The sequence below is a fragment of the Danio aesculapii genome, chromosome 4 (genome assembly GCF_903798145.1).
Source record: "Danio aesculapii chromosome 4, fDanAes4.1, whole genome shotgun sequence".
Lineage (NCBI taxonomy): Eukaryota > Metazoa > Chordata > Actinopteri > Cypriniformes > Danionidae > Danio > Danio aesculapii.
Genome location: NC_079438.1, coordinates 12617440 through 12634944, shown reverse-complemented (window position 1 = coordinate 12634944; position 17505 = coordinate 12617440). Strand labels below are relative to the sequence as shown.

At 37.4% G+C, this 17505-nt stretch overlaps 1 protein-coding gene and 3 non-coding genes across 4 annotated transcripts in view; 2 read left to right on the top strand and 2 right to left on the bottom strand.

The window, feature by feature from the left end:
* LOC130222051 (gastrula zinc finger protein XlCGF57.1-like) overlaps positions 1-17505 on the top strand; it is a 429619-nt gene that overhangs the window by 124596 nt on the left and 287518 nt on the right. The window lies entirely within an intron of this gene.
* On the bottom strand, positions 14777-14859 carry trnal-cag (transfer RNA leucine (anticodon CAG)). The gene has a single exon. It is a non-coding gene; the product is annotated as a tRNA-Leu (tRNA).
* On the bottom strand, positions 15635-15717 carry trnal-cag (transfer RNA leucine (anticodon CAG)). The gene has a single exon. It is a non-coding gene; the product is annotated as a tRNA-Leu (tRNA).
* trnam-cau (transfer RNA methionine (anticodon CAU)) lies at positions 15812-15884 on the top strand. The gene has a single exon. It is a non-coding gene; the product is annotated as a tRNA-Met (tRNA).

The window sequence follows — 17505 nt, the reverse complement described above, 5'->3', positions numbered from 1 at the left end:
GCCGTCCTATCGCCTTTTTCTGAAACTGGCAACATTATATTCTTTATTGTAGCTGTAGCCATTTGGAAGGTTTGCATATAAAAAATTTCTTTTCCCCACATTTGTCAGTCAAATGCCAAACTATTGCACAATTTCCTTTTACATTTTCTCACATTTGTCGATCAGCTTGTTTGGTTATAACATTCATATTCTAATTTCTTATTGCATATTTGTGGGAATCTCTCTTGTTGCTTGAACTTTAATGTTAATTTCTTTGCATTCTTTTTTCAACCTACCATTGTTCTCTAATGCAAATTTGGTGCTTCCTATAATATCAAGACATTGGGCCTGGCAAAATGGAGAGTCACAGTACAGTATACTGAATTTTGCACAATGTTTATAATCATAAAAATTTACAACCACTATAAGTTTTTTCAAAAGTGTTTGTAAACATATTGGGCAATTGAATATTTGTAATTTTCTAACTGTATTTTGCCCAACAATACCAATCATTGTTATTAGTTTTTTCTAAGAGCTGATCATCTGAGATCTGGTTATACTCAATTTCTTTTTAAATTGCATATCATTTTGATTTTCATACATATCCTCTGGGTCAATATTTTTCTTCAGACGATTGTTCTTTACCTTCATTTTGTTGTGGGATATTCACCCCTTTCCAAGAAAATTAAGAAGTCAATTGTTGGATACTCTTGTCTGACTCCATCAGACTGGGATAATCCTTTACCTTTGGAGAAGTTACCTCTAGGCTTTCACTCATCTTCATTTGCATCATCATCAGCAGCAGCAGGAACATCTTCCTTCTGTCGTTCACTGTTCTGTTCCTGTGAATGAACAGCTTCATACAAGGCAGTTAGTTTTTCTTATAAGACAAAATTCTTATTTGCCAATGTATTAGACAGGACATTAGCATTCCATGCAGTGTTAAGTTCCTGTTTCTGTTAGTGTACATGTAAAAGCTCATTAAAGCATCTGTTTACACATCAGTCTAGTTTAATAATCCAAACTTAATCAAGTTTAGCATTTTCACATATTTTTAAAAAGTGCTTTGGCCCTAATGGATCTTCTTGTTGCTTTTGACCAGTCCTTGTGATTGCGCGTGATAATTTCAATCTAGTCTTTGATTTATTCTTAATTAACAGTACTTCTTTAACAGTTTTATTTATTTGTTTGCTTATTCATTTAATCACTTATTTACTTATTTAGCTATTTTTAATTTACTTTAATTACTCTAAATACTTTATAAATGCACATCCATTATTTGAAATTATTTCTGATGTTATTCCAGATGTAGAAATCATAGTTTTTCTTATTAGAAATATAATTAATCACCACAACCTGTTTTTAATCCTAACCTGTTAAGTAGAACAAACATGTATTTCTTGCCTTGTACTCATTTTAGTATAACCTCAAAACCCTCACTAAATGCTTGAATGTCACTTAAGGTACTGGTTGCTGTCTCTTTCCTCACATTATATTTAACACCGATGTCACATGGGCAAAACTCACTAATCACTGCATTTAATAAGGAGACCAATCTCCTTGTGTTTAATTTTTCCTAATACTTCACCCTTGATCAAAATCATGTGCATCTGCAATAAGTATACTGTACTTAGAAATGCTGTTGGTGCAATTATTCCTTTATGTATAGGCTATAGACTATGTCTTTTCCTCCCTTTCATGCTAGATTGTTCACAGAGATCTGTTTGTTGTTTAATTTTCACAATGTTCTTTAATTGAGATTGTAGCTCTAGAAGCACTATAGGTGACTTGCTACCTCACATCCTGTCGCTTATTTACTTTCAAATCTGTTACAGTGTTTTCTTCAATGAAAGACTAATTTATCTTTCATCACCTCAAATGCCTTTATTGCATCTGTGTTTCCTGTTAATTCAGAACTGTATTTTTGCAGTCTTTCCTGGTCCAGTGTTGTTCTTTGTAAAATTCTTTGTTCCATCAATGCTAAAATCATCCCTAAAACCTCATCATGTTTTCTGCCTTTTAACAGAGCTAAGGCTATATTGAGATAATTAAATCAACCACATGTTGTAACAAAGTACTATTGCTCATCAGATCTTCAGAGGCTTCGTTGTATGTATAATTTTCACCAGCAAATGTAAATACTAATTGGTCCCTACCCTCCTCTGCTAATTACCTAAAATAAGCTGAACAGAAATGAATTACTTAACAATATTTGACATCAGGAGGAACATTTGTTCATAAAATGTAGGAACCTCAGCTGGAAGATTTTCTCTCATTGATTGTTCTTATAGCATCTGCTTTTTACCGGTTTTAATGCAGCATAATTAAAAAATTTATTTAAATTAAAATCAAATCTTATTAGTTACATACACAGTCATGCCTGACTTGAAATATATTTTAAATCGAAAATATCCAATGATTTATTTCATATTATAATCACTAGGTGTTAATAATCCTACTCTCAATAAAACTTCAATATTGTTTTTATAATCATTTCAGCATTTTTCTTCTTTTCTCTGCAGATGTGCATCTGGTTTAATTTTAACCCTCACTGTACTGGTTCATTTTCTAATTATAAATTAAAGTCCTGCAATGATAATTCTTTAAGTATTTAACTACACTTGTTTAAATCATTTAACTTCTGAGCTATTTGTTCTTTCAGATGTTGTATTCATTATTGTTTCTCTTTCTCTTGATATTTACTTTTTAAGGCAAGTCCATCTTACTGATTGGGTTCACAGCTTTTATGTATTTTTTGTAAAATCACTGAATCTATCTGGTCTGTTTTGCTCTTTTTTTCCTCATTAGTCCTCAAATTTACTTCCCAATTTTTCAGTTATATGGCTATATGCGAAACAAACTCTATTATATTAACCCCCTTTTTTCCCCAAATCATAACTTATTACACATAGAGCTTCTCACTGTTGACTTATTCTAATGTGCTGTTCTTTTTTTCCTTTAATTTCTTCCTGGTATTAATTTTCTAAGTCTAAATCTCTTTCAGGATCATACATCTGTATAGACCAATTCTGCTTCTTACTAGCCCTGCTTCAGAAATGTTTAACTTAATGTATGATCCCCATTATCAATTGTCTTACTTACATCTTCTATCTGTTATAATTAATAGATATTATCTTTTTATTCTGTAATCCTTATTTAATTCAAATTGCTTTTAATAAATGTGAAGTCCTAATTTATATAATACCTTCCTTCCTGACTAATTTGACAGGAGTCTAATTTGATTCAAGAAAGGGTCCACTTTTGTTTTAATTTGCAATGTACTTGATTTGCATCATAGTTCTACTGGGCTTTTGAGATTGAGTTTGCTAGGCCACAGCCAATCTCTCTCCCTCGCACCCCGAGGCAACTGTTTCATAAATGGTGCAGTCTTTGCATTGTTGTATTCAGGAATCCCCACATTTCCTGCATTTTTAAGGAGTTAAAGTGTAGAGCATTCCTCCTTCCTCTTGGTGATGGCTTCTCTTTCACCCAGCTGATGTTGCTGGAAAGCTTAGCTTTTTTGATCAGTTTATCAGTCTCTTGTTTCTCCTTCTTTAAGTGTCTCTTGAACATATGTGGATGGGTCAAGTCTCATTAGTTCTCTGTATGCAGTGCCTGCTTTAGTGCACTGCTTTAGTTCATGTAATAAGAGTCCACAGTCAACAATTTGCTCCTTGTGTTTCTCCAAACACCTTATTTAATTTTCCAGTGCCTTCAGGAATGTCCGGCATGCGAAAAGACAAGGACCCCTCAAAGTCCATCTCTGTGCCCCTTAATTTAATATATACATTTGCTTAGTTATTATCTAAACATTTTTCCACTTTCCCATGTTTCCTTTATCAAATAAAGACTCCTCTCATCTATGTTCTTCTCTTTGCTGCCCAACAGCTGATTTTTTTAATATTTATTACTAAATCATCTGTATTTTGTATTAATTTTCTATTTTGTTAGTTTTCTTCTAATTCCATTTCTTTAGCTTCAGCTTGTCCTTAACTTATTTATTTTTCTCCTAATTTATTCTAGTGTTTTCTCACTAGTTGGTCTTTCTTTACATTGTTTTAATTTCTCTAGCATTTTCTGTACCTGTTTCAAGTTTACAGTACATATTTCTTACTCTTTTTTCACACTCATCATTTTACTTTTTACCTTTTGTCTTATTCTTTTCATTTATAATTATTATTTTTCAGAGTTTGTATTTACTCACACACTGCTTACATCAAATGTTCCTCCTCTTTGCCATTATTTTCTTTTCTGTTCTCTTTTTGTTGAGTATTTAATTATAAACAGTGTTGTGCAAGTTACTTCCAAACTGTAATACATTACAGATTACTTATTACTGTGATTTAAAAGTAATCCCTTACCTTACAATATTACTGTCTCAAAATTGTAAATGTTACATTACTCTTATATTACTTTTTAGTTACTTTCACCAAAATAACTACAGAATTAGAACTTAACATTCTAAAATGACTAAATGTACTGCAGAGCATTTTACATCCAGTAGAAAGCGATATGATGTAGCAGAATGACTGAGACCTATCCAGGCTACTAACAATATAGTATATATTTGGCAACGTGAAGGCTCAAAACAATGCAAGAAAGGATAAGAGCCAGAATCACAAATGATCAAAGTCTGTTGAAAGTATGGTAAAGGTAAAGTGATTATCTGGCAATATCTGTGAATAGCTTGGCTATTTTCATATTAGACACAACAGGCTATATGTAAACTCCAATGCCATGACGAGATGCATTTTTTTCTTAATCTTGCCATTATTCTATTCACTTTAAATTCAGGTTCACAACACAAAACTGTCATGCACAAAGTGAGCATGATGAACATTGCTTTCTCAATATAATGCTCGTGCACCGATTTCCTCTGTGGACAAAACTGCTTGTGAGCTCTCAAATATACGCTGCTCGCGTGCAAATTTTCTCATGCTCTCTCAAATATGCACTGCTCACGCACAAAATTTCTTGTGCGCTCACAGTACACTACTCGCTCAGTGAGATTATATGCAGACTCACAATTTGTGTCTTGTGTTCCCTCTTCCTTTCATGCTTTTTGATATAATTTATATTTGTACACTATTTATTAACAATAACCAAAATACTAAAATAGACTTACATATAAAATTTTTAATCTAACCCACTATAACCTTTTTTGTTGTTTGTTATATGATGAAATATTTCCAATTTCAAACACTTAAGACACAGAGAAAAGAAGTTGAATGCAAAGAATACATTTTTAAAAAACATTTATTAAACATCCAAAAGGTGCGCCATACTAATCAAATAAAACAACATTTAAACAAAAATATAACGAATGCAAGCAGAAATGTAACCGATAAAAATAGGGGAAAACTTGATGAGGTATTATAGCCTACTGAACTATTCACTCCTCAAATAAATCTCACTATCAATCCCATTTTATCATGGCAACTAAAATAAATTGAACACGTCTCTGTTGTCTTCCACATTGCTGATGAGATTGTGGAGGACATTTTCCCTGTCATGTACAGTGTTTTGAACAGTTCTACAGTAAAGTACTTCAATTAATCACTTGTGCTAATACTAGTTTCTATGGTAACACAAGCGTAATATAAACAAATTACCCAGTGCTGTAGTTTTTTTTTTTTACAATATAGGGTATACTATACTACAATTCACCACACTTTACTGCAGTAAAACTACACTTTGTATTTCATTTTATCAGTTCACTATTCTTAATACTACAGTATGCTGAAGCATTCATTAACAAATTGTAAATAATACTAGCCTAAAACATAGGCAGTATATCTAACACTCAAAAACACAAGTATTTATTATAGAATTTACCATAACCTTTTAGTGTTTCGTGTATTGCTAATAAATACTGTAGCAATATATAAACCATATCAACATTCTTGGGATAACCAATTGAACAGGAGGATCTCTGGAGAGCAAAAGCACGAAAAGAAGAGGAAACATGAGGCACAAAATGTGAGTCTGCATCATCTGACGGAGCCAGAGCAGATCATTCGCACGTGAGCAGCCGTGTTTTAAGTGCATGCGACTGCGAAAAAAAAAAAATTGCGGTCGAGTTGTCCACGAACAGAGAATTACATGAATGCGCTCTTGTAAAACTGCGCTTACGACTGTTGTCAGTGAAATAACGCCATATGCACATACGTCCATCTTGCGAATGTACTGTCTTCTGCTCATCTATTTTGCCGCTCTTCTGCTGCACGTCAGGGCTTGACCTTACTGTGAACCGGGCTGAGCCAATAGCCTCGGACCTCGAGCTCAGAGGCTGAAATCATTCCGCGTTCAAAGTAAAAAAGTTCCAATAGCCAGAGGGATATTAATGACAACACGCGCATATATTCACTAACCACGAACAGAAAATAGAACTTACTTGCGGTATTTTTTATTTGGTAATGTCTTGCGGGTGAAAAGTTTGTTGTAACGCACGCGTTACTGAACATGTACCGATTAAAATATCACTGAAAATGTATCATCAAGATCTACCAGAGCTCAAACTTCCCTCTCTCCCTGCTAACGGAAGGGAGTCCAGGGCTTGAGGATCTTATGAGCTTAGGGCTCTCTCCCGGGACAGCATACAAAACAAGTGTGAACTCTTGAATACATATCAAGTTACAGGAAATGAAACCCTTTGAACACCTTAAGATGTAAACTCAATAGCTGAAGAGGGGTGAAGCTTTTGACAACTGTTTTGTACTGTAGATCAGGGCTCACAGCCCAGTACCAGGTTGTGAGAGTTGATACCAGGCTTCAAGAATGCAAAATAACTCTATATGTTGATAGACTGTGTGGCTTGTTTCACATGCAAACACCTACAGGAACTCAAGAATTGTGACCCAACCAAAGCAGTTGGGTAATCTCTTGCTTGAAGATGACTGATGAGGAACTGCACTATTGTCTTCAATAAAGTTTTCTCCCCATAAGAACTTTGGTCAGCTTGCTTACTTTATGTATTAGAGTCATTTATATATTGATGAGCCACCCAAGAACAGTTTAGCCAAGTACAGCTAAATCTGACAATGTGTTTCAACTTATTATGAACCAATAACCATATTTGTGCACATTGCACACTTGCAAATTCTTTATTAATTTACCAATCAAATGGTCGGCTCTGAAAAGAGAATTAGAAAGATTAGAGAGGGGAAAATGTTTGTGGAGATGCAGGGAACACTGTCCTACACCCTTAGATTGTGTTTTTAATTATTCACATTGTTTGATTGTCTTGTTGGCGAATGAAAGTCCGGCTAAACTTGTGCGGTGTGAACTCGCCATAAGGCAATGACAGTGAGCGACTGATGCAGACTCCCTAAAGCTCTGTTCAGACTACACAATGCCATTTGCCAGTTACGACAGATCAGATTTGTGTCAGATTATGAGATTTTGACTTGATCTAATCTTGATGTGTTGTGGGTAACAAATGAAGACTTAAACACTACACATTTATTTTAATTGACTAATTTGAAAAAAGAATGTATGTAAACTTTTCTGTAGACAACTGGTTGCCTTTAAAGATACGTTCATGTGAAACTCCCACATTCCTACAAATAAATAGTACCAGTACCAGTACTACAAAAACCTTCATTTATGAATGAAGAATTTTGCAAAGCATAAAGGTTGTTAACCAGGTAATGCTGTGTAATATTTTCCTTAGTTACACCAAATTTAACTTGTTTATGGCAACAAGCGTTTACATGGATATTGACATGAGACATTCTGCCATGTACATGAGTATATGCGATTGTAGAAAATATGTTCAGTGGTTTCAATATCACTCTCACAACATTGACAATTGACAAGAGTTATCCTCAGTATCACATTTTAATCTCAGGAAGTGTTTTGATGGATACACATCATTAATCATTTTAAACTGAAGCTCTTTAATTTTGGGGAGAATTAGATAATAAATGTAACTTGTTCTTATTTTTTCTTATTCCTATGAATTAACCCTCAACTGCACGGCTTAACCATATGGCAACATGATACATATGTTCATTTCCCTGCCACTGTTTCTTTAAGACCAACATATTTTTTTTGTTGTTGTTGGAAAGAGAAGACATTAAAGTAGCCAAGGATGTGCTTTGGTTAAGTCACATGACATGCAGTGTTTTTCTCTAGCACGATTTCTGACAGACTGACGTTTATTGTGAGTAGTTGCTAAATGCAAATGTAACGTCAATAAAAACAGGATCAAATTCTGTCAGATCCACACAAAAAAATCTGAAACATCACCTCCAGTAGGTTATGATGACATATTCACAACTCAATTTTTTTTTTTTATCAAATTAGTTTTTTTTGTAAATCGATCAAATGTGTGCGTTACCAAATGCCAACACTGTGCAATAGTGGAACATGCAATATTGCAATGGGTTAGCTAGCTAGCAAGGTCAGCTGTGAACTTTTAAGTTGTAACAATAACAACATGAATGCTAGTAATATAATGTTGATTAGCCATGTGTTAATGGCATTTGCATTATGGATAAAATCTAGTATTGAATGGCAATACTACTTTTGAATAGATATGAATACAGGGAACAGTGTATTAGCGAACACCACCATGTTCTATGGTATGTGATAGAAGAAAAGGGCTCTTCCTGCAGATGAAAGTGAGGATGAGATGGGTTTTAGTGACCATGAGAATGATGCAGACTGGACATCTGATAGAGACAGTTCAGGTAAGTTAGCTCAGATGCAGATAAGACAGGCGTGGTATAGTATATAGTATAATATATAAACATTGTTAGCTAGTAGCTACATTATTCTGATGCATCTGGAAATACTAGACTTGTTATTTATTTGTTATAGTATTTACTGGAGATTGTATGTTGTATATATGGTAATACAATAATATGTTTGTTTTTAATAATATTCAGCTAAAAAGAAAAGAATAAATGAAAGCTGTTGCAATATGAGTTGTTGAAAAGCATGTATAAGGTGTCATTTATGAGTTCTGTGTTAAAGCTCATAATGCTGCAACACCAATTAAATCATTTCAAACAACAAAATGATTAATTATAAGGAAAGTTTTACATTAGAAATTTTTAAGTTAGATCCACTGTTTGATGTTGTTGCCATATAGCAACATATCATAAAGTACCCTAAAATTTTTTTTTTCCAAATTTTTTTTTTTTACAGCACTTTAAGTTAAGGCATTTTAAGATAAGATAAACAGTCAAAAATTTTTTTTTACAGATTTATTATAATGCGTGCGGTAGAGGTTGAAAATCTTTAAAAATAAAATGACGTCTGAGATGATTAGGATGAAGCCTTTAAACAAGAATATTTCTTAAAAACTTATTACATTTTGTGTCTAAAACATTAAGTGGCCAAAAACAGGTGAAGAGAAAACTACAGAATAGTGTGAAACAATACCTCTGATCAATACTATGATGTTTTTAGGAATAACATTAATTATTGAGTAAAACTCTTTAGGGTGAGAAGCAAAACCATGTTTGAAGCAGAAGTTATTGTTACTCTCATCCCGAAGGCATCAAAATCTGAAGCATGGTCAAGCACCTTGCGCATCAGTATGAGGACGAGGTGCCCCTTGACGATTCTTGAAAGCCTCGTATAGATGTCAATGCATTTTTTAAACCTGATTTACGCCTATTATCGCAGTTTTCTTATTTAAAAAGATATAACTTTTGTTTTGTTCAAAAGCATCTGTAAACTGTAAACAAGAATAATCCACTCAAAGTGTCCTCTGTTCAACATCATTCAACGAAGAGTTTAACATCACTCAGCTATTGGTCAAACTGCATCACCGTTGAGTTCACTGATGAGCTCAACTGTGCTCCATGAGGCGTGCAGCAATAAGTGGTAGGTTAATGCTGCATAATGTATTTTTTATTGGAGGTTAGTTGGTGTTGATAAATGATATCATTTACTAATTATAATAACAGAAAATTTACATATAATTATATATTATTTAAATGTAATATTGTACCTTAGTTTTATATAATTAGCTTTTTTATATTAATGATTGTAAAGAAAGGTACAAGATAACTTGTAATTATAAATTTTTTTATTGTCAATAAAAAATTATGTATTTATTTATAATTATGTTAAAAATGTTATTGTTACAAATTTATAATCTGTCAGTCAAAAAGAGTCTTGCCTTTGGCCACAATTTAGCACCGATGAAGGAAGCATTGGTGGCTGCAGGCCCGGATGACCATTACTGTAGACTGTAGAATAGACTGCTATGACCACTAAAGGAGGAATTTCATGAATAAACCTCTGGTTTGTGTAGGTTCTTCCATCCTGGGCATACCATTACTGTGCATGTCAAAAACAAACAGTGAAACAGAAGCATTGAATATGTTGTTTTATTATAATAACAATCAAAAACACTGAATATTTAAAAACATAGATGTCATCCTGTGCAGTGCTTTATAGGTGTTTGTATGTGTCAAATATATTTTGACATTTTCTTGCAGGCAATCTGTTATTCCAATGAAGGATAACTTCTTAAAAGTTTTGCATACCTGTGCTTTTCTTGACACTTGAATGTCTTCGCATAAACATCCCAGCTGTCAATGGATAATTGCAGCTCAGAGAAGTCATGGCATCTTAAAGACAATAGAAATTATTCATTAATAATTGAAGTAACATTTCCTTTGGTATTATGACAAAACCAAAATTGTTGGTTTAAAAATGCTTTTAATGACTGACACAACACCAACATTCCAGGAAGGCTTTGGGGTTTGAGGAGGAGGGCATTTGGGTGCATCACACACAAACATTCTTTCTGTAGCATGAATGTAGTCAAGGCGACACACAACAAAGTCATCTTCTGTTCCAAAAGCATCCCATCCATCCTTTCCTTCAAATCTCTCCATTCCCTTTAGCCATAAGAGCTTCCCCTGAGACCACTGGCCTGCCAAGAACTTCTGATGAACCTCAAGCAATGTATCAATCCACTTGTCTTTTGTTTTTATTTCCTCAACTTCGTAAAGAATGAGTGGTCTGTCCCTGAAAGTTAGGTGCATGATGTACAACAGATTATCAATGGTACATGTGTTGGTCAGTGTCAAAGAGCGACCTTCCAGCTGTCCATGACCAGACCATGGAGGAGATGCGAAAGATTCTTCCTTGACTGTCACTTCTTGAGTCTTTGGGGGGTTGTAGTATTTAGATTTTTTTTCTGTGTCTTTCTTCTCCATTTCTCCTCCTGACTCAGTGTTTGGTCAATTTCTATTTCTTTGTCCTCAGTAGTATTTTTTCAGATTGCAGTTATCGGAATAACACGCAGGTGACCAGAGATGAATTCATTTATTACCTATATGAAATCTCCTGGCCGCCTGTGTAGTTTATTTTTCAAGACTATTGTTTTTGTTGTCCTGAACCAATTTTCGGTTGCTGCGTTGGTGTCACGAGTCTGGCCAAGGTGTTTCAACATGATACTTTTCCAAAGGGATAATGTCCCTGTGTATGACCTAAGCACATTAATTAAAAGTGGTCAGTGGTAGGGATTTGAGGGAGCTACAACAGTTTTATGTTTCAAATGTTTTCTCCTATCTGAGAGGAGATTCAAACACTTGAACAAAGGGGATTCATGCCTGATGGTCTTTTGTGATGTCTCTGCATAGAAATCCTTCTCTTCCACTTCTGAGGTTTCCCAATCCACAACAATGGCCTGGTTTTGGATTGCATCCTGCAGATTTTTTAGACTATCCTGGCAGCATGTTGTTTTTTCCTCTGTAAAAACAGTGAAAATGTTCCTAACCAGTGCTTGAATCTCCTGTAGTGTTGTGGCATTCTGCATCAGTGCCATAGAGTATATGAAAAGCTGTTTGGTGGGTTTTGATGTTTTTATACCGGCTACCTTGCAGCAGAATATTTTGAGCATGTGTGCTGCACAAATGTGCACTACAGGGAATGAACAATGTTGTTTTCCATCACACACCGGAAGACACTGCAAGTATTAGTGTATTGTTTGCTGGCAGAAAGCATGTACACATGCATGTATTGTTGCCCAGCTGTAATCAGTTTAAATTTCGTCCGGTTGTAGGTGTTTTTTAAACAATTTTTAAAAAGCCCCGTGAAAGACATGTTAGCCAGTGCTGAATGGATGGTGTGCTCTGGTCAGATGAGAGCATTTCAGCAACTGGAACAACAGTTGGCCCTGTTGTTGATGTTGCAGCAGAACAAAGGGCATAGTACAGTACATACTTAACATTACTTGGATTAGCAACAACTGTTCCTGTTGCATCCAGGTATAAGCGAAGAGTGCCTTTTGTTTTTTGGAAGTTATTTAAAAGTTGTAGCTGATCAGTTCTGTACATGTGAGTGATGAATGGGGAAAGTGCCACAAACTGCAGATAATAATGGTTTAGATGACTGAGCTCATGGTTAAGGTCTTGTTCTTCTTGGATTTTCATGCAATCCAGAAAAGGATTTGTGTCCATTCTGTTTTCAAGGTTTGTTTTGCTGGAAATCTTTTGCAGCACTGTGAGTGAGTGAAGGTACCTCGTTTGTGTTTCCCTTAATTAGCTTTTGCTCATCAGCAGCAGCATTTTTTTGGTGTGAAGATGAATGGGTGTGGTTACAGCCAACTTGCCCTTTAGTGCTTCCCTTTCACTTGCACTGGTACGCCTTCGGAATGTAAGCCCATTGGAATGGTCCACTTGGCCTGACACTTGTACAGTAACCATAACAGAGTTAGCATTTTCCTCTGGTTCTTCCAAAATTGACAAATAAAACTTTGTGCATCCAGGAAATTTACAAGTGGGCTTTCCATGCCAATATACAAAGTCTTTTTCTTGATTGCATTTTAATTGCTCTATTATATGAAAATGCCATATTTCAGTTCTCTGTATCCTTTTCCTTCTCCTAGTTTTATTTTGTTCTACTCCTCTTTCAACAAATTTATGTCAAATTGACTTGGGCACTTTTGGGATGTTTGTCAGCGGTAGCATATTTGTCTTCAACCTCCTCTAGCTCTGCCTCTTCAGCATCATGCAAGTGAGGTGAATCTGGATTCCCAAAGGAACGCATTGTCCTCTGTAATGGACGTCAGAGTTTTTTTGGGAAGCAGTCAGGACACAGCCATGGAGAAATAACTTTAATATCCTCAATGCTTTTGAATCCCACACACCTTGGGTGAAAACAATCTTTACAATGTTCACACTGAGCATATGGTTCCAAGGTGTTTGTCAAAACTATTAGCCCCCATGTTTAGTTTTTTTCCACAATTTCTGTTTATTGGAGAGACTTTTTTAGGACACATTTCTAAACATAATAGTTTTAATAAATCATTTCTAATAACTGATTTATTTGATCTTTGCCATGATAACAGTAAATAATATTTTACTAGATAATTTTCAAGACACTTTAAAACAGCTTAAAGTGACAATTAAAAGCTTAATTAGGTTAATTAGGCAGCTGTGCGTTTCCCAAACAACAACTCGCGGTTGAACTATCATAGTACGATGCATTGTTGTAATGTAATGAGGAATGTTTCCCAAAACCCCTAGTTTCTCTGTCGTAGATCCATCACTTGAACCATGTTAGTTATAACGTAAAATGCCCATAATGATGCTCTAAACGGGGTGGACTATAAAACTTCTTAATAGAAGAACCCCATCATTTCTTTGTGCAAAGTTGCTAGACGGTTGCTAAGATGTTACTAGATGGTTGCTAAAGTGTTGCTAGGCCGTTGCTAAGGTGTTGCTAGGTGGTTGCTAAGGGGTTGCTAGGCAGTTGCTAAGGTGTTGCTAGATGGTTGCTATGGTGTTGCTCGGTGGTTGATGAGGTTGCTAAGGTGTTGCTAGGCAGTTGCAAAGGTGTTGTTAGGCGGTTGCTGAGATGTTGCTAGGCAGTTGCTACGTTATTGCTAGGCAGTTGCTAAGGTGTTGGTAGGCGGTTGCTAAGGCGTTGCTAAGTGGTTGCTAGGCGGTTGCTAAGGTGTTGCTAGGCGGTTGATAATGACAAAATTCTAATTTCCCCAGTGAAAACAAATGGTCTAATAATGTTGTCAATAACAGATGACAAGCACATGTCTTAAACATAATAAATCAACTTTATAATTTTGAATAGTTATATTCTGATGTCATAATTTTACTGTCAATTAACAAACAGTACATATTGAAAGTCTGCTTAGGTGCACCATATGACTATACAAAATTTAGCATTTTAAGCAACAGTAGACCTACACATAGGACTAATATTATTGTTGTTTTACCATATGTTTGAGAATTAACAATAATAGGCTGATCATATAAACCTTTATTTTACATTTACAAAATCATGAGAAAATCGTGATCTTAATTTTAAGCAAAAAAAATTGTGATTCACATTTTTGTCAGAATCATGCAACCCTATTTACAACCCGCAAGCTTGGATGGAGCACGCTGTGGAGGAGTGGGGGGTCCGCGGGCCCGGAGGCAATGGATAAACCCTCACTGTGATTCTCAGATCTGCCCGCGTGCTAACCGCTTTCACAGGGAGCAACGAGGGTGGCTGAGATCTCAGCTGTGCAACAGCCACGTCCTCACAGTGAGAGCATGAGCTGTCTGCGGGCACTGCATCGACATGCTGGACCCCCAAACCTCTGATGCGATACTCGTGCCCATCATCTGGAGATAGGAACCACCGCATCCAGAAACGCACATTCAGAACAGCGTCTTGAAAAAGACATGTTGATTGACTGACACAGCTTTTTTTCTTCTCTTTCCCACAAGGGGATTGGTATGAGTCCCATCAAACAACACACCGTTTTAGGGCAGCTTCACTGCGCCAGCTGTGTGAGGCTGAGCACACAGCCAAAGATTATGTTTGTCAGAAGTGGGATTCAAACCCACACCTCCCAGGGAGACTGCGACCTGAACGCAGCGCCTTAGACCGCTCGGCCATCCTGACACGCCCACTTAGCCGGAGCTGTCTCCTAGGAGCCACATCGCAGCACCATGACATGGAAGCTGGTGTTTCACAGCTTGCCCAGCTCCAGCAGTCTGCCTCGTTGGCGCAGTAGGCAGCGTGTCATTCTCATAATCTGAAGATCGTGAGTTTGAGCCTCACACGGGGTAAGATTGTACCTTTTGGCACACGGGAGCACTTAGGTGACCGGGCGGCGTACTTTATTACCTTCTGTGCCATTTATGCTTCCCGGGGGCAAAAAAGGCTACAGCTCAACTGGAGGGCATGCGGCGTGACGTTCCAAGAACATCTCCCGAGTCTGAAGCAATGATGGCAAGATGCTCACATTCTTGTCACGTTATCGCTTGACGTTTGATGTGGATCCGTCAAATGTCATGACTTGACGTTGTAAGAGGATTAGCCGAAAAGCCCTACGAATGCCATAGAATTAAAAATAAACAGCATCTCAGGACATTCCACTACATGGCATTCCAAGACAATTCTTTTGATCCCGTTTTGGTGCACTTGCATTAAAGCCCACGTCCATTGTTTTGAATACATGCTTTTCCGAGTTGCTGTGGACAATGCCTTGATGTTGCGCAAACGCCTTAAACCTTGCAGTCTACAGTGTCCATTAACGCTGCCAGGGCCACTGCTACGCTGCGTAAATTGTGGTCAAAGAGATTGATGCAGCACTTTGTCAGTGTTACTGAATCACTCGGACATGGCGCCAGAGAGTTAAATACTTGAGCCTGAACGCACAGCCAATGATTATGTTTGTCAGAAGTGGGATTCGAACCCACGCCTCAAGGGGAAACTGCAACCTGAACACAGCGCCTTAGACCGCTCGGCCATCCTGACATACACACTTAACTGGAGCTGTCTCCTAGGAGCCACATCGCAGCACCATAACATGGAAGCTGGTGTTTCACATCTTGCCCAGCTCCAGCAGTCCGCCTCGTTGGCGCAGTAGGCAGCGCGTCAGTCTCATAATCTGAAGGTTGTGAGTTCGAGCCTCACGCGAGGCAAGATTGTACCTTTTGGCACACGGGAGCACTTATCTGACTGGGTGGCGTACTTTATTACCTTCCGTGCTGTTTATGCTACAAAAACCTACAAAAACCAACAGCTCCTCTGGAGGGCATGCGGTGTGACGTTCCAAGAACATCTCCTGAGTCTGAAGCAATGATGGAAAGATGCTCCCATTCTTGTCACGTTATCGCTTGACGTTTGACGTGGATCCGTCAAATGTCATGACTTGACGTTGTAAGAGGATTAGCCGAAAAGCCCTGCGAATCCCATTGAATTAAAAATAAACAGCATCTCAGGACCTTCCCCTACATGGCATTCCAAGACAATTCTTTTGATCCAGTTTCGGTGCACTTGCTTTAAAGCCCACGTCCATTGTTTTGAACACATGCTTTTCCGAGTTGCTGTGGACAATGCCTTGATGTTGCGCAAATGCCTCAAACCTTGCAGTCTACAGTGCCCATTAAGGTTGCCAGGGCCACTGCTACGCTTCGTAAACTGTGATGCAAAGAGATTGATGCGGCGCTTTGTCAGTGTTACTGTATCACTTTCTGAAGCAATAATGGCAAGATGCTCCCATTCCTGTCACGTTATCGCTTGACGTTTGAAGTGGATTCGTCAAATGTCATGACTTGACATTGTAAGAGGATTAGCCGAAAAGCCCTGCGAATCCCATTGAATTAAATATAAACAGCATCTCAGGACATTCCTCTACATGGCATTCCAAGACAATTCTTTTGATCCCGTTTTGGTGTACTTGCTTTAAAGCCCACGTCCATTGTTTTGAACACATGCTTTTCCGAGTTGCTGTGGACAATGCCTTGATGTTGCACAAACGCCTCAAACCTTGCAGTCTACAGTGCCCATTAAGGTTGCTAGGGCCACTGCTACGCTTCGTAAACTGTGACGCAAAGAGATTGATGCGGCGCTTTGTCAGTGTTACTATATCACTTTCTGAAGCAATAATGGCAAGATGCTCCCATTCCTGTCACGTTATCGCTTGACGTTTGAAGTGGATCCGTCAAATGTCATGACATTGTAAGAGGATTAGCCAAAAAGCCCTGCGAATCCCATTGAGTTAAATATAAACAGCATCTCAGGACATTCCTCTACATGGCATTCCAAGACAATTCTTTTGATCCCGTTTCGGTGCACTTGCTTTAAAGCCCACGTCCATTGTTTTGAACACATGCTTTTCCAAGTTGCTGTGGACAATGCCTTGATGTTGCGCAAACGCCTCAAACCTTGCAGTCTACAGTGCCCATTAACGCTGCCAGGGCCACTGCTATGCTGCGTAAATTGTGGCGCAAAGAGATTGATGCGGCAGTTTGTCAGTGTTACTGTATCTCTCGGACATGGCGCCAGAAGGTTAAATACTTGAGCCTGAGATCTCAGCTGTGCAACAGTCACGTCCTCACAGTGAGAGCATGAGCTGTCCGTGGGCACTGCATCGACATGCTGGACCCCCAGACCTGTGATGCGATACTCGTGCCCATCATCCGGAGATAGGAACCACCGCATCCAGAAACGCATTCAGAACAGCGTCTTAAAAAAGACGCGTTGATTGACTGACACAGCTTTTTTTCTTCTCTTTCCCACAAAGAGTAAAATGTCAGGACT